Source organism: Coturnix japonica, chromosome 7, assembly GCF_054131305.1.
Source record: "Coturnix japonica strain WE chromosome 7, WE-NBRP24, whole genome shotgun sequence".
NCBI lineage: Eukaryota > Metazoa > Chordata > Aves > Galliformes > Phasianidae > Coturnix > Coturnix japonica.
Genome location: NC_140669.1, coordinates 7,554,543 through 7,576,964, shown reverse-complemented (window position 1 = coordinate 7,576,964; position 22,422 = coordinate 7,554,543). Strand labels below are relative to the sequence as shown.

Below are 22,422 nucleotides of genomic sequence, written 5' to 3'. Positions count from 1 at the left end.
ATAGTATTATGTATATAAATAAAATGTATGGTAATAAATTACATTCATCTTATATATGGTTATAATGCATAAATTACAATATTTGACTTTTTTGTTTCTAAGACCAATTGCAAGTTTTTCAGTAGAATTTCAACCTGACCATTTAAAATTTGAGCTGTCCTCTTTCTACTAGCAGAAGAGGTCATTCAGTCTTTCTGTTTCTTTCTGGATAAGAATAAGTCAAATGTGATGAAACCCCTGTGGCTTTAAATATCACAATAAAGGGAACTGTTTTGTATAATGGATGAGCATATACCAATGTATGCCATACTTGGAGCATCATATAAGTATAAAAACCAAAGATGAGGTCGTATGTCGCACAAACCACTCATTTTTGAAAGGAAAGGTATGTGAAGAACTTTGTCTTTTATAAGTTTAATTGTATGGGATATTAGTCTCTGGCTTTCCTTCCTTGTACCTCCAGGTACTCTGTCTTATCTCACCTTCAATTTCTGGAGTATTCAATTTCTGTAGTTGTAGTTGTTCTATTTAGGATATTTATTTATTTCTAATCATCTTCTATATAGAAAATTTATAATGTGCCAGCTGCATATCTAAGCTTCACCTCCATCAGTACAATACAGAAAGAATCAGACCTATTTGGATCAATAGATAGGTAGAAAACCATCCTTAAAGAGAAAAAGGGAGCAGATGCAAAAGCAGCTGATTCATCTCCCCCCATAAAATAACTTGTTTTTGTTATGAAAATGCCCTGTGAAGGAACTGTGAGGGATGAACCTAAGTAAAAGTTACTCAGTAGTGGTTATGGAAATCTGAGCATAGGCTTCAGTGAATAACATCGATGCCTATATTATTTGCATTTGTGACAGTAACATAAATACCTAATGCTGTTCTTAGTGTTTTATTTTTCCAATATGTTGTATTCCTAATGTTCAGTAAAAAATAACTTACAAATAAGTAAAGGCTTTCATTATTCCCTCTCTACTTGGCTCTTGTGAAGCCCCATCTGGAGTACTGTGTCCAGGTGTGGAGCCCTCAGTACAAGAAAGACATAGAGATTTTGGAAAAGGTCCAGAGGAGAGCCACGAAGATGATCAGGGGGCTGGAGCACCTCCCCTATGATGACAGGCTGAGGGAGTTGGGCTTGTTCAGTCTGGAGAAGGCTGAGGGGTGACCTCATTGCAGCCTTTCAATACCTGAAGGGAACCTACACCCAGGAGGGAAGTAAACTCTTCAAAAGAGCTGACAATAGTAGGACTAGGGAAAATGGATCCAAGTTGAAGGAGGGAAGATTTAGGTTGGATGTTAGGGGGAAGTTCTTTCCTAGTAGAGTGGTTAGGCCCTGGCACAGGCTGCCCAGAGAGGTTGTAGGTGCCCCGTCCTTGGAGGTGTTCAAGGCCAGGTTGGGTGGGGCCCTGGGCAACCTGATCTAGTAAATGTGTATGTTTGGTGGCAATGCTAGGCAGGGGGGTTGGAACTACATGATCCTTGAGGTCCCTTCCAACCCGGGTCATTCTGTGATTCTGTGATTATCAGTGGAATGACAGAACGATATAATTATCGTGTCATGCACCACAGCATTTTGCAGTAAATAATTTATGTCATTATTGCACATTTTTAAATAAAAACTACTATTTTTAAGTGCACATTAGTGTCATGAAGACATCACACTACACCCTACCTTGCAAGGTAAGTTTTACATAGTCATACACTGGGGCCCACAAAAGTATTTATTCAGATATCTTCAGACATAGGTGGGACTCAAATGCTGTCAATGGGGTTTGCTTGGTGAAATTCTTGTTCCACTGAATGCAGTCCTCCCTTGGATTTTAGTAAGGTGTGACTTTCACTCACTGTTTTCACACTGGGCCATAACATAAGGCATCAAAAAATGACTTCTGGTCAATCAGGTTTTAGTACAGATCTTACAGTCTGAGAGATAAAGTAAATCAGTGTGGATCAAACCTCTTCTGAGAGGATCTTAAAGGTCAAGTTGATGGTCAAGTCATTGTGATTGTTTAACTCTTCAGCTCCGTGTAGAGACTTGCTGATTATCATGCTGGTTTTGGAGAGTTGAGTAGGACAGATCTGAGTCCTCTAGATTAATCCAGAGGTGATTCCACTGTGCTAAGACATTAACCCTCTCACACAGAGTCTGGAATGAATGTAGGACTTCTCATATTATAGTCTTAAACAGTCTTTCATCTGTTAGTGAGATTTGTTATAAAATTGCATAATAATATTAATATCATAAATAAAATTAAGTATGAAATCCTACCGTTACAATGGATTCTGTTTGTTGCAATTTTATGATCAGTTTATATTGTAAGACAGAAGTCATAACTTGTTGAAAAGTTGCCATTATTAAATCAAAATTAAAGATATAAAGTATGATTAAATGAAAAAGGCCTAGTTTCTTTTTCCCCAATTTTTCATACTCTGAAGGGCAAAGGAAGCTGGCCCCAGCCTGCATCTGCAGTCTCAAGCACATTCTTCAGAAGGTCTCCAGTATTAGAGCCGTACAGATGGCAGGAAGGAAGGTATAGCATTCTTAGTTCTGTGTAAGAAAGAGAAAGAATATTTAGCATACAGAATTTTTGTCTGTCTCAATAACAAAGCATACATCCTAGACCATAAGAACATGTTTGTTTGTTTTATTTCTTAAGAGAAATAAGAAGAAAAGGGAAGAGAAAATTACACTGGAAGCTAAATGGCCTTCACAATAAATAAATAAGTAAATAAATATTTTTTTCCTTTCTGTACAGTGATCCTAATACATTTGTATGCTAAAAGTGATTATTTATCACATTCCCTTTTTTTTTTTTTTCCTTTTCCCCAGAGGAAGGATATTATACAGCGTATACAAATACGTAAAAACAAATTGTCTAAAAAAACGCTTCCCTATGTATTCTTATAAAGTAAGAGAGAGAGAATGATGCTAGTGTGTCAAGAATGCAATAAAGCATAATTAATTAAATAAGTAATATGTTACAGATAAATAGAAAATGCTCTGAAATTTTTCACAGTACACAGGAGTGAACTAACCATTCAGTCCCTGTCCCACTTGAGCTCTGGTACAAAGCATCAAGCAGCTCTCAGCTGGAGACAAGTCTTGTACTTACTCTTTCCAAGTCATCTACTTATACAGTTTAGTCAAATAATAACACAAACTCCTTATAGGTCTCTTTTTATATTCTTTCAGAACAAATTTGTTTTCTTACCTTGTCCTATTATAAATAAGTTTCATGGATGATAAATAAGTCATCATTATTAAAAACCAATACAAATTCTTGGTTGAAAGTTCCATCTGGCTTATCTGGCATGAGCTCAATTTGATGATTATGACACAAGCTTTACTAACATCAAAGTCATTTGAATTCTTTAAACTTCTGAAAGAAGAAAGCAGTAGCCATGTACTAGATGTGCAGCTATATAGTGGCTGTTATTTTTCCATGCAAAGTATTTTAATAACTAATCATACCATGATAACTAAAAATATGAAAAACAAAATGAACAAACAAAAAAAACCACAACAAAAACATTAAGAACATTGAGCACAGTCTGCCAGTATTGATGCATGGACAGAGCTCTGAAGCTTTGGGTTGACTTTTTAAGTTAAAAAGACCTCATCTGTTCTGCAGAGATGACTGAGAATCAGTGAAGAAATTGTGAATTTTGAATCATGGAGACTTGTCTAGACTGTGCAAGTCCAAGAAAATAATAAAGATAAATAATAAACTAAATGTTTTGAAATCACAGGCAAGGTTAAATTCAGGTTTTATTTTCATTATGCAAAATCTACATGTGAAGAAGAAAGCCTTTTTCTTTGTTTTTGTTTTGTTTATCCCAACTGCTGTCTTTATCCTGTATAAAGGAGATTTCATCAAGTAGTAGGTTAGTATTATTTACTTGTGAGATAGTACACAGGAGTAAAAAATTCTTCAATAGACTATTTACCTGATTCCACTGCAACATATTCCTAAAGAAAAAAAAAGAAAAAGAAAAAAAAAAGGCTGTCTATGTCTATGAGAATAAATTAGCAGGCAACTATTTATCTTGATGCAGAGAACAAGTAGAGCTTCTCACCCTCACTCTTCAGTCCTGCATAGCAGAGTCCCTGTAGCCTCAGCTGGAGGAACTGCTCTGCTCTTCATTGCCACAGTTCAAAGAGATGCAGCTGTCAGGTCTGTAAAGCACACTGAGAATGGAATCGGTCAAGAAAAATGTTTCCCATACAGATAGAGGTCATTATTTTAGTGACTCAAGAGCTGCCACTTCAAAACACACCGGTATCCTGTATATTTCTGCCTCACTGTATCATCACAAATACCTTTAACTAAGAGCTGAGCAGTGACATTATTAGCACAAAAGGAGGGATAGGAACCCTACAATGCTGACTGCACTTTCGAGAAATAGTCTGTATATGGATTTTGTTACACTACCAAATCAAAACTATTACCTCAATGAGCTTGGCAAGTGTTTCAAAACAGGGAGTCCAAGGTAAACTACATCTTGTCTCCACTTGCCCTTGCTCTCTGGCTTTGCTTTCTCCAAGAATCCTTGTAAGAAGGAGGAATTTTGTCTGCATTAGACAGAAACTGCACAAAATAGGAAGAACTTAGCCCTCACTGCAGGGAGCGTGACACACCACAGAACAAGCATGGCCATTGCAGAAATTCAGCTTTCCTAGAATTGCTTGTAGTCTGAATCTGAATGCAAAGCTACTTCCCACAGGATAAAGCTGAAGAGAAATGACTTGCAGATAGATTGTCTGCTATATTCAGTACAGTTCCAACTGCAAGTCATCGTTTCAGACTCCTCTCTCATGGGTACCCTTAGACCAAAGCTTGGCATCTCAACTGAAGGCTTTGTAATTTAAAAAAATAAATAAATCTCAGCTGAAATTCAAGAGCTTTGCAGGCTTGGTTTCATTCTGCTACTAGGATGGTTGTCAGAGGGGATATGAAGCTCTTCGTTAAGGATGGAGGACTAGAAAGGTGTAAAACTTCTTGTCAAAAAGATTTTCCAGATTAAGTGATTTTAAACCGGATGTATATTCGGTATATTCGGTTCCAGATTCCAGCTTTCCATTCTAAGTACATTAGGGCTGGGAAACAAAAACTGGTTGTGCTAGATTTGTCTTAACCTTATCTTAGGCTTTGCTTGGGATTGCTCAGAGAACTGGATGAAGGTTCAGACAAGCTGATCTCTCATTCATGAGAGTTGGCCCATCTCTAATCATAATGCTACAAACTAGCTTGACAGCTCCCACAACCAAGCTATTAACATGACCTTGTCATTTCAATTTTTCACACATTTTCTTTTCTCCCCGCCCCCTCCTCCCCTCCCCCCCACCCTCCACTGCCTGTGTACCATATCGCACTAAAATCTCATCTCTCCAGCCTACTGCCATGGGCTACTAATCTGTAATACAGCTCCATTTCAGAAATGTCAAATAGGATGAAAAAGGTAAAACTCACAAAAGAGAAACTTCACTTGGCCATCACTTATCTTGTGAAACTTTCTCTTACTCTTCATACCATGATCCTGTCCTGCCCAGGATCCAGGGTCTGTGGGGTTTTGCCTTGGTGACACATGGACAATGAGGGAATGCTAAAGTTCTAAAAAATAAGAGAAATAAAGGTACTGCAATCAAAAAATATTCCTCCTTTTCAGACATTAAAAAAAAAAAAAAAGGCAGTTCATAAGATTATTTTTCTAAAATTCACTAATCCTCATTCAGTGTTCCTTGTTGCTAAACTCTTCCCAGTGCCTGAGAGTATCAAAAACCCATAGATTCCCCTACCTCTTCTTACATTCACTATGACAGCAATACTCATACAATCAGGAATAATGATCAGTAGATTATTTCTAATTTTTCCATCCTGTGGTAATACAAAAATAATTTAAAAAAGAGTAAGCTAGAGCAATTAGTGAACTAATAGAACTAATGACTTTCTTTTTGCAGGTATTTTATAGGCAAGAAATAAAAAAAACTAAATTTATTTGAAAAACAATTTTGAATTACTGGTGCAGTCTTAGCTGTGTATACTCCAAGTCAGTGGTCAGAGCAATCTATCAGGCTTCCAGCCTTGTCTGATCCAGCTTTTCCAAACAAAATCTGCTAGGAAAGCGATGACATGTGTAATAAATATTTTTTCTAAAGCTCACACTGTGATCCATGTAGAGAACTGAGGGTCTTGGCTTATGCCTGGAGCCTCCAATTTTCTGACCATTTCATTACAGTAGAAAGTAGTTACTTAAGGATGATAACTCTGCATCCATAGTATGTTTTACACACAGAATAAACTTTATCAGTGACTTTCTACATGACAGAAGGGAATTCTCTTTTACCTTTGTCCATTATTCTGAAGGGCCAGAACTCTTCATCTCCTGTGGGTGTAAGAAAACACAGCTTGCCAAAGCATCAGATCAGATGTGGGTTTTCATCTCTGTCCATTTTCTCTCACATGAAAGACTTCTGGAGCAAGCAAAGCATGCTTTTGTTGACCAGAAAAGATCAAAAAGGCAGATTATTTTTGTCCTTCAGCCACTAGACTGATACTCTCAGTTCTGTTAACATTCTGCCCCCATTTGAACTGGACACTTTGGAAGTATCAATAATGCAAGTTGGAGGACTGCACTATTACTCATCTTGTGTTTGCCTCTTCTACAAAATTAAATCAAGTCAAAATCAAAGGAGACACAATCTCAGTCATATAGGCAGAAAATCTCCTGTAGCTTTGCAGCAATTCTCAGTGAAATATTTGAAAATATTTATGTTGGCAGAAGTGACTGATCCACATTGTGAGCACAGAGTTAACAAAATACTTCCACCCTGCAGAGACATAAACAAAGTGTTGGAAAGCACTTATCATGCCATCCACCCTCTCCTGCTTCCTTGACAGGCACATCTTCTGAAACAGAATGTTGTTTTACAGGAACATCAGAAAGTGCAAAAGTAACTAATAAAACAGTGACAGTCCCACTGTAACCACAAGGACTACAACCAGTAAACGATGCCTCCCTATTATTTATGAGTGAACAGAATATATGTAGCTATCAGAGCCCTTTCTTAACATCGCCGGTTGGGTCAAGAATAGATTCTGTAAGAGAGCTCAGTTCATTTCTCTGTCTCAGACTATTTCCATGATGAATGATCTTACAGGATTTAGATGATTCACTGGATCAGGAACAGAAATGTCAGCTGTGACCAGCTATGTCAAATATTGTTGTTCTCTACCTTAGCTCACTGCTCTATGCTCACAGTCAACAGCAGCACTCTTATTTTTGTAATTGGCAGAATTATGTTCAATGCACCTGTTGTTGCACGTTTCCTTCCTTAAAAACATGTGTTTAAGAAAATTCAAAGACAGAAACACTTACGTATAAAAGGATTGTGTTGAAAATGCTGTAGAAATATTTACCTACAGCTGAGATCTTAACACTTTTCTGTAAAACAAAAAAGAGTAATAACATCTTCCCATGGAGAAATACACTTGATCATAAGATTTCTAATCTGTTAAGCAATTATGTTGTGCAATAGGTACCACATGGATTCCTAGCTGCTGCCCTACTTAGACATCCCAAGCAGCAGTTGGTAACGAAGGAAGCTTTCATCTACTGCAAACCCAGCCCGGTCTGCATGGTCTGCAAGACTGGTTGATTAGTGGCTCAGCCTCACCCTGGGCACCTGCTCCCCTGAGCAACAGAGATAACACCACAGTCTCTGGGCTCCCCTAAGACCAACTGCAAGATTTCTGAATGCAAAACACAGGAGAAGGTCTCTTGTACTCCATTAGCCTCTCCAGCAACGGCTGGTAATAGTCTGAATTTCAAAAGCCTCCTCTGCCCAGTTACACAGGTAAAATTGCTGGTCACTGTGGAGAAAAGATGCAGGAGATTTTCAAGATACTCAAGCAAGACTTTGGCCTGATTTCAATCAAAGCTGAGAAATGAGAGCTTTTAAAGCCTGAAATTTAACTCCATTTTCTGCTTTTATACACACTTTAAATAATGAGTTTTCTTGCTGTTTTTCACTAAGGTCTGTTGCTTTCTTGCAATAAGAATGGATCTAAGAATAATGAGACACTCGGTGACATTTTCATCCCAATAAAAAAAAACCCTTGCCTCTTTCTTTCACAGTTCTCAAGTGATGCTCGCATGTATTTCAGTATCTTATCATTTGCGGTTAGTTTCAGATCTCCCTCTTCACCCAGCTCATGCGCAGTCTTTCCAAACATTTTTTATAATCTTCAATGGCACTGCATGCCTCCATTTGTTTGCTTTCTTTAAAAAAAAGAAAACAGTGGATGGTTCTCCATCGTGAAGATTTTATAGACAAGCAAAGTAAAAACAAGCCTCTTTTATCCTTGCTTCCTTTCACACTAACAAGTGAATAGCTTAGATGTACGTTAAGTATTTGAAAGAATAATACAATTTAACCAATGTACGCTGCTTGGTGACCTAAATCACCTGCTTTCATAGACAGTTGACATTATTTACATTGGGTCTTTTATGTAGAGAGGCATTTTGAATGACCCTTCAGAGTGAATATGCGCAGTAGGAATGCTATCCAGTGTATGTGCACCTACCACTTACTGTAAGCTTCCAGCTACCATGTATTTTTCAACCAGGTGACTACAACTCTGACAGAAAAAAAAAAAAAGCTGAATTTTTTTTTCTTTTTTTGTCAGTGAAATCACTGACTTTAAGAACATGCATTGTACACAAACAGAACTTGATTTCTTTCACTGATGAAACATATCCAGCATACCCTAAACCTGAAGTCTCCTTCCAGGGAGTCAACCACTGACAAGGGTGAAGCCAACTCTGGATAATTTCAAGGCAGACTGGAATAAGCTTCCTTTTTGTTGCAGTATCTGATGAGGCCACAGACATAAAACATTTGGAGACCTGGTTGGTGTCTTTTCAGAGAAAACTATTTAAAGATGAAGCTACAGATCAGACAGCTGAGCTGACAAAGCTTATGGAAAGTGAACACAGTAAACAATAGGAGAAGTCTCCAGACGCTGCAAGACAAGAAGAACAAATATTTTCTTCCTCAGGAAGGCAACTTGTTTTACTAATTCCTTATTTGACTATATCCCAGAGGTGTCAGATAACACAGGAAAACAAACAAACAAAACTACATAAAGATGTGTGTTGGTGTCAGTATGGATTTAATGGGAAATACTACCATTATAACATTATGATTTTTAAAATCACAATATTCTAAGTTTTGGGTTTTTTTTGTTTTTTGTTTTTGTTTTTGTTTTTTTTTTTTAACTGAGCCTTATACATCCACAATTCTTAAAGAACTGTTACATTGTTTTATCTTGTCTATAAACAGTTGTGAATATTATTGTGTTATTGGACATTCCATGATACATACTGTAATATTTAGGGACCATTATTTCCCAGTTTATCCTTGCTATATAAAGTCATTATCTGCACGTTTTGACTCCTTAGATCTCCAAAGAGTTAAATGTGAGGAACTCACCGAATAAACATACGTGTGAGCCAAACCTCATATAAGACAATAATAATCCTATAAATAGATATAGCCTGGTGGTACTAGGTAGATGAGCTTTGACCTCATTGGGGCAACTCTAGCTCTGAATGCCAATCTCAAATCTTACAATTAAAGCACTAGTCTTAAACTCCTAAGCTGGGACATGTGCTGTCTGCCCATACACAATTTTGTGCTATGGAGCTGATGAATTTAAATCACCTATAAGGATAAGTTCACAGCCAACTGTAAGGATCTAGAATACTTGTGAAGTATCATCTTTAGACTCTTCTGCCTTTCTCTTTCTGACATTATCTGACCATAACCATACAGGACCTGTTTTTGTGTTTCTTCTATAGCTTTGCGTTTACTTCTTTGACATACTGCATGGACTTCTCCAACAAATTAGAAGCTTACTGTCCCAGTCCACCCAATCAGGATTGTGTGGTACTGAAAGTATTGACTGCAAGAGTTATATATTTTATGGCATGCCAGCTTCTTATAATATAAGAACCACTGTCATTGTGATTACCAACAGAACATATAGCAACTGGGAAAGTAAGGTGTTCCAAGCTCATAATTATCAGAGTTTGCATATAACATTATTAGACCACATGCAGGTAACATAGAAGATTTCATATCTAATTAACTTACCTGCAGAAAATTCATGCTGACTCCCGCCCAGGGGTGCAGATCTCCCTGAAAGAGAGCAAGACCAGAATTGAGGAGTGGGGAAAGAATTTTTACAGCCTTCAAATGTCCATTAAGCAAAGATCTGCAAAACTCAACCTGATGCTGTCTGTCTTCTTAAGAGATGCATCTTCCAAGAAACCCGAGCTTTTAGTTTACAGATCTCAGAAGAATGTGAGAATATGATAGTCTGCATCTCTGTGGGGACCAATTATTGCTGGATGTTTTGCTTCTTTTTTCCACAAGTAGAAATGGCTCAATTTCAGCATGTGGAAAACCCAGGAAGCTAATCCGCGTGGTGCACTAATTCTGCTCTCAAACACAAGAACACACACCGTTTCTGAATGTATGTGGTAATGACCTCCAGTATGATGCAGAAATGTAGGGGTGGCTTTTACAAGATATCCAGCAATGCAAGGCTGCTACATATCGGATAAGATCCAAGCCCTTGCTGTGTAACCTCCACAGCCTTAATGATGTTCTTAACGGATATGTGGGCTGAAATTTATAGTTTCAACATGAGAGCTGAGAGTTGTGAATGTTTTATATTATTATTTTAATTAAATAAATAAAGAAGACAGAGTGATTATAGGGACAGCAAATGCAAGTTTTTCTCATTTTTACAATATTCAGGTAGCCTACCATGGTTTCTCTTACAGCATCCCATTAAGTTGTGAGGCAGACTCTGAATGCCAGATTTAGTTTCAGAACTGTGATATGCGTATCTGTATGCATGTATGAGAGACTACAGAAGTAGTATATAGATACCCTGGACTTCTGAGAAATGTGGATTAAGTTCCTTTTTCTACCTATCTTTACGTACTACATAGCAATAGCTGTATTGTATAGATGTATTGTCTTTTTTTTTTTTTTTTTAAAGTCACATTTGGAAGTATATGTTAATTTCTCACACTATACTGATGCAAGATACAAATCAAACTGCTGAACATAATCTGAGCAGGAAGCTGAAGAGAAAGATTAAAACAGCAGTTTAAATTTAGCCTAGTTTACAAATGACCCTTGACTCTTCCTGCTTGGTATATCCTCAGAAGGAAGATATATGTAAAATATGTTTCCTTCTCACTTTATCAGGTCTGTGTTATTAAGGGCAAACCAATAGCAAATAAACCAAATACAAATATTTTTGAGATGGTCTTATTATAAACTAAAATTACTGGACAAATTATTAACAAATTATAACAACTCCCTACAGCCATTTGGAAAACATCGGTTGAATTTTTGTTAAAAAACATCACACCATATATTTTTAGCTGCTAAAAGCTATAACGCTGCTGTTGTGTTTATGGCTAAAACTCAAACCAGAGCAGAGTATACGGACGGATACACACACACACAAAAAATAATTTAAACAAGAGCTATTTTCACTAATAGCTTTCAAATGATTTTGCAATATAATTTTGTTGAGCGTTAGAATATATTTTATTTCATTAGTTTCAAATATATCTTTTTTTTTTCTTTTTTTTTCTTTCTTTTTTTTTTTTTTTTCAGTTTTTGAATTTTCTAAGTATTTTATTCCATTTCAGTCTAATGATAAAATTTTGTTTTAACTACAGGATATATTGGTTTTTCCACAGTTTTTCTTCTTTTTATTTTAACCACTTGAGGACTTGAACCATAGTGAGAATGTCTCTTTGTTCTCTCTGTCTGATTTAAAGCAAATTGCCCTATGTACTACAGTAGTTTTGAATGTATTAAAAGTTTTTAAAATTGTGAATTATGTGAAGTATTCTAACAGTTTAAGTTTAAATGATGCAATTAGCCAGTTACAACTGGAACTACCAGGCCTTATTTAAAATAATGAGGTCTGACAGTTATGGAGCCTGAATTATTCATTGATAACTAGCTTTTCCTCTTTTGCAAACCATGGCTAACATTAATAACAGAGGTGTAAGTGTGATAACAAAAGAGTTTGACATTGGGAATACAAATAGTAAAGTGCTAAATTCTTCCTTAATTAAAATTACTGCAGTAGTAACATCTCCATAGGAAAATCATTAGGATTATTTTGTCATACATTTCAGCATTTGCTTCTACGTGGAGTCACTGTTTAAAGTAACAGTTCATGGCACCTTATCAAAGAGAATATTTTAAAAATACAGTTACCTTTTTTGTGTGCAATATTTTAAGTAGTTTATCTTACAAATAACATACAGCACTTTCTATTTTGACTCCTGAACTTATCACACTTCTTGAAGTACACACCAATGGCATAGAGCCCGCCCTGGTCTTAAAGATATACGATTTCCTAGCATTCACCATTTCACTGATTTGCTTCATTCATGACCATTCCATCAGCTTTAAAGTCAGCTGTTTTTTGTCAGATACATGAATACAAATAAAACTTTATTCTCTTAACATGCATACTAAGAATGGTATCTAGTGCCTAATAGCATTTTTACAAAAGCCTGAATTCTTATGTGTAATTTCTTGCTGTAAGCCTGGATGTTATTAATTAGCACTGCTAAAGGACAAAACAAAATATCCACATAAAACAATCTAACAATAACAAATGTATTAGTCTTCTACTTATCCAAGTGTTCATATGCATCTGCATGTCCTTTATGAAAGAAAGAACTTATACAATCACAGCAGCAACTGGTATACTCTCTTGTTCTCTCTCAAAATAAAGCAAAGAAAAACAAGATGTATAATCTTTCTGAAAGTAGAACATGCTAAAATAGCAATTCATCTACAAGTAAGAATGATTGAACTTTGTCTAGAACTTTTGGTTACTACAGCAGATAGATAACATTAAATTATCCATGATATAAAAGTAGAGACCATAAACATGCAGAAGCACAGACTCAGTTTAGGATGACCTGTTGAGTTACTGTAATTACACAACTCAACTCATCAACAGAGATGTTTAGAAGGTAATTATGCAACTGATTCTCAAAGTATAGGTGGAATACAGGTATAGGTGGAATTTTATGTGAAACCTAAATAGGCTGAACCTCCAATTGGATGCAGTGTTTCCTGTGCACCCAACTGGAGCATCTTGAAGACTGTAGCCTAAACATGTATTTTAATAAAGTGTGCTTCTGTTATATTGTATTCCTGTAGAGTTCCCTAGAGGAGGGAGATCAGAGAGGCGAAGGTCAAAATAAATGCTATATAGATATCGAAGTCTGTTCAGTGAGACTTTGCAAAGGAGGATTTGAAAGATGACTGTTTTTATTAGTGCAGATGCATACAATATAAACTGATTTTTTTGTGTGTGTGCAAATGTCAATTACAGTATACATATTGTTCACTGATGATTATGTCATTGGTCAAGAGGGAGGAGAGTCCCCAAATGAATGATTAATAATCAATGTGTCTGGGTTCTTATTTTATTCCTGAGAAAGGAAGAATGAATTACTGGTGTCTCTTCCAAAAATGATAAAATCTCCCAGAAATAGGTCACACCACCCACAACTGTACACAGAGGGGCCCCCTATGTAAGTGGATTTCCTTGTTTTGAGCATGGAGCCTCAGCCTCCCCCTACTGTATCATTGCTTCACCTTCTTATACTCTGATGCAATTAGGGAGGAAAGGCAATGTGGCTCAGAATCCTATTAATTTTTCATGTAATCATGAAAAGCTCAGAGAGAGGGTGGAGAAATACCTGGGGAAAAGAAGTCTGAAGGAGGTCCACAGTAGTGCCTAGGCATGTGGTCTCTCTGTAGGTGAACCCAAGTCTTCTACCGAGTTTGGGCCAACAGAAGGCAAATCAGACTGGGGCCCCAGGGGAATGAGAGAGATGAAGAATAGTTCCTGGAGAAATACTTATTCTCTGTTTTTCAGGGAAAAACTATGCCAGAGTAGATGCAAGATCGATTACATATTTGCACATATCTGTAAATTTAATGTTATCATGGACCATCGTTCCTCTTGAAAAAAAAGAATCACATCACTTTACACTGATAAATGTAAGTCAGATGGAATCAGCAGAAATACTTTGTAGGAGCATATGGTAGTTTGTTTGCTCCTTTCCCCCCCAAAGGGAGAAATCATATGTTAGAATGAATGGTTTTGTAATTATTCAATCTCTGTTAGCAGCAGAGTAGGGAATTCCTTTAGCTTACTCCTGTGTTGTGTCCTAGGTGCCAGTTAGATATGCCTCCAGAAAAGTTTAACTTGTAGACTCTCCGTTCTGTCAAGTGCTCAGCTAAGCTGCATGCTCCCTTTCTTTCTTTTTCCCCTCACACTGACCATCTCTCTTCTTTATCCTTTTACCGCTGCTACTGCTTCCTAGATGAGATCACAAAAGCCTGAACCTGATAAACTGAAGTGCTGGCATTCAAAAACACTGCTTGTTTTATGCTAATGAACAAACCATCTAGTAATACAATATTTCACTCGTGCCCTCCTGGTGGTAGCACAAAATAAATCCAACAGTGTCTTTAATTAACTAAAGAAAGTAGAAACAAATCTCTGTGGGTTAATAATATTTATGGCCTAAACTGAACAAACCAAAGAAAGGCAGAAAAATTAAGAAGGGCAATTCGGAGGAAAAACATAATTAGTATAAAATTCTCATGTATTCTGGAAAGCACATCTGTAAAGAACTGTAAATAAGACACAATCCTATATGAGGCAAAGCACTAAAATTAAGGTATTAAGGTGATCACTGAAGAGTTAGTTAGAAAATATGTTTTTGTATTTGTAAAAAAATTTAAAAAATTTAAAAAAGATAAAGAATGAAGGCAAATATCTCCTGAAGAAAAGCTAGATCTTAGTGTCTACGCAGGAGTCAGATCGTTTTTATCCATAAAACACACAGTATCATATGATGCCTGAACCTTAATTCATGTAGCTCAACGACATGAATAAGAAAATGCCAGGTCCATTTAACTGTGTCCTTTGTCAAATGCCAATAGAAATGGTGACTTTTTATAAATATACAGTAGTTAGAAATATAAAACACTGTAAATAGATAAGGCTACGTGGGTTGTATTAATGTGGGAATGTGGGGTCATTTCACCCGTTTACAATTCCTATTCTTTGACTAGAGACACACATTTCATTCTGGCCCTTAAAATATCCTGCGGATATCTGAAGCTCTGTTAGAAAAAAGTCAGCACAGACCTACATCAAAGAAGATCCCAGAAAAAGCATCAGGGCTCGGTATCACCTGGCTAAATCCAAGGGATCTCAGAAATTTAACTCTAGAGGAAGTACAGATGTACTTTCAGCGGCATAGCCATATTGCAGACTATTTCATTAGTTTCTTACTGGAACGCACACTTTTTGGATTGCATCTAAGGAAAGAATCCATGTACAACTAGAAGTCCCAGCAGTGCACCATCCAGTGGAAAGCAATTCAAGAATAGGCAGCTGAATCTGCTGTTGTTATTGAAAACTTTACACGAGCCTGTGAGACTTGTTCTTTCCTCAAATTACTTTAATTTAATTGAGAAGTCTGTATTCACACTGGGGCCATTAGCATTCAGGGATTAAAACAATGATTGTTTCCTCAAGCTTATCTATTTGTATGACAGTGCAAAGGTTGAATTAACTAGCAGGTGTGCAACTAAGTATAGAACAATGACAATACAACATAATAGAAATTTGCCTTGGCCACATGTGCAAACCCTGTGAAGTGCTATGAAGTTATTTGTAGCGCATCCCCTTCCTGCTCTTGATATTTTTATGCCACCTTGTAACACTGTAATGTGATAGAAAGTACAACAATGATAGCAGGTTGGCAAAGTTTTTGCCCGCAGCAACTGAGGACAACCCCAAATACAGCAGCCATAGATACAGATGTGGAGGAAAAGCGCTGCTTACCTTCCAAAGGCCTCAGATAAGCAGACATCTTCAGCAAGATACTCTTGTCCCTATTGCCAGCCCTTAAATGAGGTCTGGGATGGAGTGGATCCTGGCTCCACCCTTTCCAGTCACTTAGGAGCATTGCATTCACCTGAGTTCCCTTGGGTTGGCCCTGCCTTCCCACCAGGTGCTCAATCTCTGGTTCAGGCCCTCACTTAGCATTTCCACTACCTTTAGATTGCTGTGTCTTGATATCACTGCAGCATTGTCTGATTCAGAATTTACAACATTTATTGACAGCAGGAAAACACATTCCCCCTTAAAACTCTATAATTCTTCAGATTATAATGCTGACTATGATCTCATTGTCCGTTGCTCAATGTCTAAACCATGCTGTTTAAATTGAATAGACGTTTCAGGATGATATGTAAAAAGATTTGTTAATGTTATGAGATCAATTCACTGCAATGAATTTAAAACAGAGAATGCTTACTGACATGTTTCACTACATCACACAATCTGCTGATACACAGTCTTGTTTGTAAAGCCTAAGGGATACTACAGGTCCACCATAAGGTAACCTCTAAACAAAAAAGCAATAAAATGTGCCAATGAGGGGAAAAAAAAAAAGAAAGAAAAAAAAATAACAAACACCATGAAAACACACAAGGAATTATGAGAAATATTTTAATAGTCATCCTTCCAGTGATAATTTTTTCAACTCATTTCATTAGTGCACTTACTGTCTTCCACTACAGTTGCAAAGCATTGTCCAAAGTTACCTCTCCACATGGTGATGAGAGCAGGGAGTTTCTCCTTCTCCTTCCCAAGTCTTGCACCCATTGGAGCAGTGGGAGATGAACCTGCACAGAGAAGTAGAATTGCTTAAAAAGTGCTGGGAAGAAGCAAGCATTCTGCAGCCAAAGAACAGAGCAAAGGAGCCTCACTACAAGACATACGACATGCAGCACCTTGCATGCTTCCTTTATCCCTACTGTGAGAGTTTGGCTGAGTGGTCACAGAGTGATACCGTGTCCTCATCACCATTATCTCTTCTGTCCTCAGGAACTGCTTAACCACATGCTTGTAGCACCTTTATTTTTGAGAGCTACTGCTGCAACTTGCAGGTCCTCTGCCAGTTGCACAATTTGTGTTTGCTTTCCCTTCCTGCACAGTGCTGATCGACAGAGATGGATAAGGAAGATGGTGGGTATATTAGGAAAATACATAAGAAATGAACAAGCCAAACTCCATCCACACCAGTAATCTACCAGATCCCCTTCAACTCCACTGAAGATATCATGGCCCAGTAACATTAGATTCTATTTTTATATTGCAAATATTAGTTCATTTGATTTTAAAAAATTAATGCCAATTAAATGTCATTGCTAATCTACATACAAGACAAACATGAGACAGCATACTAATTTTACACACATTACTCTTTATGTAAGTGGAAATGAGTCACAAACGCACATGTATAGAAGGGATACATGTAGAACTTCTATTTAAAGTGCCTTTTCCAATTTTTTCTCTGCTCATGCTAAATGATTTTTGTCAATATTTTAATTTCAGTTGGGAAAAGTGGAATCAAAGAGTGACATCTGAGAAAATTATTGTCAGCAATTTAATGACTACATACCATAATTATGAAATAATTTAAAGAAGGAAGAAACTTGATACAAATTCTATTGTATTTCCATGAATTTACTACTAGAGAATCAAGTGGACATATATAGAAATAAACAGAACAATATTCATCAATGTATACTATACTAAGATGTACTATATACATAAATGATCATTTCTGTAATCATAAGAATATTAATGAAGTAGCTAATAAATAAAATAAGCACCAAAGGACAAGCATATGACCTTAAAATCCTTACTCAGCTGCCCTATTAACTTTCTGAACATCACTGAAAGTGTGTGTCAGCTGTTTAAATTAAAGGGAGAGTAATTAAAATTACACAAATAATAGGTGACTGGGGTCAGTCTCCATTACCCTATCTCCTATATTTCAGAGCATTTTCCACTTTTTTTTCCCATCAATATACAATCTTAATTTTCCCTGCACATCTCTCAGGTACTCCTGGTTTTAAAAACAACTTATCATGATAAGCTTAGCTGTTAACTGATGGTCAGAGCACAAGTTTTGGGGCTATACTCAAATCTCTTCCCACGGCCTATCAGGTGAGTTGATTCCTTTGAGTATTTTTCAGTATCTTTTTTTAAGCAAGTGCTTTGAGTACGGAGGGGAAAAAAAGAAAAGAAGAAAGAAAACTCAGATCTATGTTTCAGATCTATACCTAAGGTCCCTTTTTTATGACATGCAGCAAATGAACAAAAAAGTCACACTCATACTCTTCTCTTGGACATTAAAAGTTACAAGTAGAACAGAGAGAGCCTCAATAATAACCCAGACATTCGTATTTTTACTGTAATAGTAGTAATAATAGTAATAATCATAATAATAAAAGAAGACGTGAAAAAGCAACACAGGGAATGTAACCAGGCAAGACAAAAAAAACCAAAAACAACAACAAAAAAAGCAGAAATATCTCCCCATAGGGTTCTGAGAGGCTTCTCTTAATGCCAAAGCATTTTACAGACTTAGCTGTAAGTCATTGCACAGGTACAAATTATTTAATAATAACCATGCTGAAATTTCTAGGCATTCTAGTATTGTCTGTAAAAAAAGTATTTTGAAGGTACAGTCTGCACGCAGCATCTAATGCGTTTCTTCAACAACTCCTGGAATGCAATAAGTAAGTGCAGTTATTATGTGCTGTTAGTAGAGGGGATTGCTAAGGGAAAGGGGAAAGTTCTAATGTAGGTATCTGCTTCCTTTTCTGGGTGGATCTTCACCCCACAGAGGCAGGAGAGAAAGCAGAGAAGGGAGCTGCAGCTTTATGGAGTCCAGTATGTCTGTGTTCCACAGGTGGCCACACAACCTCTGCCTTTCACTTTGTGGCATCAGTCCAACTCCCTGTGATAATTATGGAGGATTCAGAAACAACATAAAGAGGGATCAGCAGACTCTGAGATATGAAGCTATTATTACTGTTCATCACATTAATAATTATTCAAAGCCTTTGCAGTTTCATGTATTGACTCATTGGAGATAACAATGGATCTTTACCTAGCTTTACTAACCTTGGTGCCACTAAACCTTTTTCGTAACTCCCTCTGTGTGATGCGTTCCCTTAATCTGTTATAAAATTCACTCCTCATAAAATACTCATGATTATTTTTCCAAAGGATTTAGCAGAATGGAAAATATTCAGCTTTCTTCTTCCATGGTCCCACCTGTACAGGTCAACACATTTTTTTTGTTGGGGGGAGGGAGGGGAATGCTATGCTCTGGCTTGGATTTGTATGTGCTCTTTAAAGCTTTGATTTCAATGGGACCTTCAGAGATTTGTAATGAAGTCCTGCTGTTAGTGCTATTAGCTTTAGCTCTGGAGAGCCATACATGACATTTGCTGTATTGTGCCTTAGGGTAAGGCCAGCTTTCTCATCTGGAAGAGATATTCTGATCAATGGTGAGTAAAACTGATTCATAAAATGAGAAAAGGAATTCTCCCAAAATACTGGCAGAAGTATGGGCGAACACAAGCAAGAGTCAGCACAGGCTTTAGCACTCTCATGTCTGCTCTCATAAATTCCAGCTTTTTCATCTTGTCTTTCTCCCTTGAATCGAACATGGCAAAATTTCATCAAAGCTGGAAGTTTTGTCTCAGAATTTACATAGTAGTAAATCAGGTGGACTAAAATTAGAACAAAAAACCTCAGAACATAAGAAAAGAAATCAAAATCTACAACAACAAAAGGAAAACAAGTTACCTACAACTACTTTAAACATCATAGCTCCTACAAAGTGATGATTAACATCTCTAGCTCTGGTAATATCCAAGGAAACATGTTTATCTTTTATATACTGGTACTTTTTTTTTTTTATTATGTTTCCAAGGCTTTTGAGTATGGAAAGTCTATTGAGAGAGAAGATCTCCAACAGAGAGCAATGACTCATTTGGCACAAAATAAAATTAGACTAAACCAAGCCAAACAGATTAAGCCAGTCTGCATATCTTTTACCTCCCTTCTGACTCTGAAATTCTCCTTTATGTGTAGCTCCATAGAAATCTTACTCTGCATGATACTGAATTCAGATAGGATTCAGCTATGCCACTTAACCAACTATTAGAGATGATGGGGAGTTTTCTCTTTTTGTGCAAACTCAGAAATGTACAATTCTGCCTCATGACAGAAGAGCACAGCAGTGGCTACACACTCCCCTTGCCAGTAAAGTAATCCTCCCTCAAAATCACACCTTCTCCTCAGGAAAGATGTGAGAGGCTAAAATACACTCCCTTACCATACCCCACACCTTGCTGATAAGAGCACTTCAGTATAGATTTGCTGCTGTGTAGGGTGATTTCTTGTGAACTGGGCCTTGGATGTGTGTGCCTGGAGGTCAAGTTAGGGCCACCAACATCCAGCTGCCTTCTGCACAGCCATTCTGCATGGGGAAAGCTGGCAGCAATAAGGTAGAGCACTGACTGACAGAAGGGCTTTCCTTAGGGTTTTGCTCTACACATAGTTTAGAGGTTTTCCTGAATTACATTTCTTTCCTCAAGTAGATAAGGATACGTAGTCAATTCACTCTTCAACTATAACATATGGAGACTAAGTGAGCCAGTACAAAAATAGAAATCTTTCTATCTGTCTATCCATCTTCTCACTTTTCTAGTATTCATCTCTTTTCCTTGTATTTTTATCACTTCTCACTAACACTGAAGACAGATGGGAAATGTAGTTTCTTACAAAGTCATTGCTGGTTAGATTGTCACTGAACTTGAAAGGACTTTATTGCAGCCTTCCTAAAAATGGTTACTCTTCAGTATTTTCCTAACCACCACCTTTTTGTGATGGCTGAATTTAAGAAGGAAATTGTCATTTTAAACAGTCTGTTTTTACAGCAACTTATCAAACAGTGGCCTTTAGCTGTTGTTTTGTGACAGCCACTCTATTAAAATCCTGATGTAAACAAGTGGAGAAGGTGAACTAGAAGTGCAGATATTTGCACAGCATTACTGTCAGGTAAAATTTTAAAGATAGGTTTTATGAACCCATTATTTGCAGTCAAGGCTTTTGACTACAGCATCTGAAATCATTTAAGTAGACAAAGTGTTTTGTCAAAACATACTGCTGGGAGTCAGTATGTAGCTTCTTTTTATGTAATTCAATTTGGCTCTGTTGTTTGCATGAGAGTGGGATATCTAGCTGGGCAGCAGTAGTGGAGCTGTGTATGATCACAATACGGTGACTTTCCACTGTAATTAATGTTAAATGCCTCTTGTTTTCATTTAGTGCCTAATGCATGCATAATTGTACTATACATACAGACCTACCAAGGGAGACGCTTGAGGGCTTCTAAATACAAACAACAAAACCCAAAGATTTGTACAGCTATCTTTGTAGGAGTGGGAGGTGCAAAAGAATGTGTGTCTGCTTTAAAAGCACCAATCTCTGTGTTTTGTGCAGCACAGAATTTGAGAGAGATGGGCATTTTAAGGAAGTAGAGCTATTGCTGCTTTTTCAGTACTGAGCCCCCACCCAAGGTGATCCTGAGCCGGACTGCCCTTTGCATGCTGGCTTGCTGTGGCCCTCTGAGGAGCTGTACAGGGGCAGCACTGCTAGAGTACAGTATGTGCTAGCAAACCTCTCTCCAACCCAGAAACCCCTCTGAAACTGCTGAGAGTGTCTACATGTTATGCACCTTTCTGAAAAACACAGCCTAGACACTCACCAAATATTTGCCCAACCACTTTAGAAACTATCTGGTCTTCACATCTCCAGCTCCACTACTTCATCTGGAGCAGCTGGAGCAGCACAGAACGTGACCAGGGAGTTAACCAGAAGTTCAGCAAACCTGATGCTGTTTGCGAGTTATCCTGAGATATGAGGCAGTACCCCTTAAATGTGGACTACAGTATAAATTATCATTTCACCAAGCCATACCTTATAGTGTTCTTCATTTTAATTTTGACTGAAACCAGAACTTCTCCAAGTGTATAGTTTCAAATGTAATTTCCAATCTTACTTCACTTAGATACTGCTGTCAGTAGAAACCATGATGACAGGAGAAGGAAAAGCATTTAGCTCCTCACACGGAAATAACACACGCAGTTTTAAGTAAGCTGAAGTAAGCTAAAGTAATAAAGCTTCAAGACATGAAGATCAGCTCTTCTCCATTAGCATATTTGCAGAACAGCAGTAGATAAATGAGGAAATCTACAAAGATAATGAGAAAAAGAAAGCATTTATCAGGCAGTAGCAATGATGAGTGTAAGGAGAGTAAGATAAGCAGTGCAAAAGTTGTCAGATAAAAAGTCAGTAACTTATTGCAGTAAGATTATATGTCTTTTAGCAGATCCTTTCC

General features: G+C 37.2%; 1 long non-coding RNA gene across 2 annotated transcripts in view; it reads right to left on the bottom strand.

Moving 5' to 3' along the window:
* Positions 1–6,360: 6,360 nt before the first annotated feature.
* Positions 6,361–22,422, bottom strand: part of LOC107317017 (uncharacterized) — a 32,010-nt gene continuing 15,948 nt past the window's right edge. For both annotated transcript variants that reach the window (XR_014948195.1, XR_014948194.1), the window contains 4 exons: positions 16,760–16,840; positions 10,166–10,210; positions 7,387–7,452; positions 6,361–6,500 (listed from right to left, as the gene is read on the bottom strand). This is a non-coding gene — a long non-coding RNA (uncharacterized LOC107317017). The remainder of the gene's footprint in view (positions 6,501–7,386; positions 7,453–10,165; positions 10,211–16,759; positions 16,841–22,422) is intronic.